This window comes from Convolutriloba macropyga, chromosome 9 (genome assembly GCF_964194025.1).
Source record: "Convolutriloba macropyga chromosome 9, txConMacr16.3, whole genome shotgun sequence".
Classification (NCBI taxonomy): Eukaryota; Metazoa; Xenacoelomorpha; order Acoela; family Convolutidae; genus Convolutriloba; species Convolutriloba macropyga.
Genome location: NC_134476.1, coordinates 27,287,920 through 27,289,635, shown reverse-complemented (window position 1 = coordinate 27,289,635; position 1,716 = coordinate 27,287,920). Strand labels below are relative to the sequence as shown.

Genomic DNA, 1,716 nt, shown 5'->3' with positions numbered 1-1,716 from the left:
TTTTTTGTCTATTTTTGGGCATAGGAATCTGTGCAGAGGTTTAGAACTGTTGAACATTGTTATGGTCAATCAAAAGCAACGAATGACTAACGCCGCTTAGCAAATTTTTTCTAGAAAAGACAAGTCAAAACTGGATAAATGTAGATTTTTAAGGGCCGCGAAGCAAAGAGTATTGAGCCCATATAGGCATGATGGCGTTTTAATAGCTCTCGAACGAAGTTTGAAGCACGTATTGTAAACGTTTGTTTTTTTGTTTTTATGCTAATTTTTTGCTTGACAGTTCCGACTCTTGAAAAGGTAGATTATTATGGTTTAGAGGGCAATTGTGGTCCGCCGTCCTCCTCGTCCCTTCCAATTCTACCCTCTGAGCTCTTCTATCCTCGCGCTCTATCTAGGCTACGAACCTCCGTGTCCCTGTAATTCAGTTAGCTGCATCCAAAGCCAATCCCTCGCCGGGCGTTCTCGACTGTTTTTCTATACATTTCAAATTTGTCGATCGATCCTGTTATTTCACGTCCTTGCCCGCGCCACACGTTTCTGGCACACGCCGCTCATCAAGTTCAGATTGCTCTTAAGCTACCGACTACCCCTGCAAACCGCTCGCTTTTTAATTCATGAAAAACTGAACATTGTCGGGGTTTTTTTATAGCTGTAAGCTGAGCGGAGCTACATTGCAGTGCTTTTGGTTTTTACAATTCAAAGAATTTGAATTGTATTGGGGCGCTTTTTTTAAGATCTGTTCACACATTTTCATAATTTTCACGCCATAACAGGAAATGGAGCGAAAAAGCGAGTGGTTTTGCGGCGTGAATTTTTTTCGCTCTAATTTTTAAGTAGAGTGAGAAAACAGTGTTTAAACAAAAATTCGCTTTCTCGCTAGTGGTTTTTTGTTCACATGCGGCAATTTCAGTTTGATTTTTACTATTTTTCAATTTTTTGCATCGGATTTTTTTTCTAAATGGTTTTCGCAATCCATTCATAGTTTATTCTAGGCCTAGTTTTTTGTTTGAACTAAATTTCAATTTCTCGCTAGTGTTTTTTTTATCACATGCTTAATTTTTAACACTGATTATTTTTTTTCAGAAATGGTTTTCACAATTCATTCGTAGTCCTTTCTATGTCTTGTTTTTCGTTTAGCCAATGAAAATTATTTTAATTTTACGTCAGGACTTGGCCTGCTATGTTTTTTTAATTCGTCGTCTGCATCAATGATTCTTACGACCTGACTACTTGGAATTGACTTTTTTGATGACTTCAATGCCTTCTACTGCTTTGCATTTAAATTTTGTGCGCGTGACGTCCTTTCTACTTTTGAATCAATTGCGTGACTTACCTCAATTAAAAAATGACTTCTGAACTGACTTATGGAGCTTTAATTTTTATGAACATGGAGCTTTAATTACGGAGCTTCACTTTTAATGAACATTTACTAGTTAAAGATCAATAGTGTGCATCTAAGTGGTGCCAAATTTAGGGCTTTTTCCTTATAGACTGTATGTGTCATAAAATTGACAGTCCGATTCTAACCCAAAAAGTCTAGTGGTATATTGAAGGACTGGTAGTGGATCTGTCTATCTTATTTCTTTAGTTGTTTCAATTCATGGAAGGCCACAAGCGTCTATCGCTGCTATTTTCTAGTTTTCTGTTCAGTTAATGAAAATTCTTTGAATTGTACGTCAGGACTTGTCCTGCTATATTTTTTTGTTTGGTCGTCTG

The 1,716-nt window shown here is 37.1% G+C and overlaps 3 protein-coding genes across 3 annotated transcripts in view; 2 read left to right on the top strand and 1 right to left on the bottom strand.

Annotated features, from left to right (window-relative positions):
- Positions 1 to 1,716, top strand: part of LOC142345701 (signal recognition particle 14 kDa protein-like) — a 335,593-nt gene that overhangs the window by 90,718 nt on the left and 243,159 nt on the right. The gene's annotated exons all lie outside the window — the stretch shown is intronic.
- Positions 1 to 1,716, top strand: part of LOC142345700 (transcription initiation factor TFIID subunit 7-like) — a 266,429-nt gene that overhangs the window by 46,010 nt on the left and 218,703 nt on the right. The window lies entirely within an intron of this gene.
- Positions 1 to 1,716, bottom strand: part of LOC142345698 (serine/threonine-protein phosphatase 2A 56 kDa regulatory subunit gamma isoform-like) — a 316,862-nt gene that overhangs the window by 130,334 nt on the left and 184,812 nt on the right. The gene's annotated exons all lie outside the window — the stretch shown is intronic.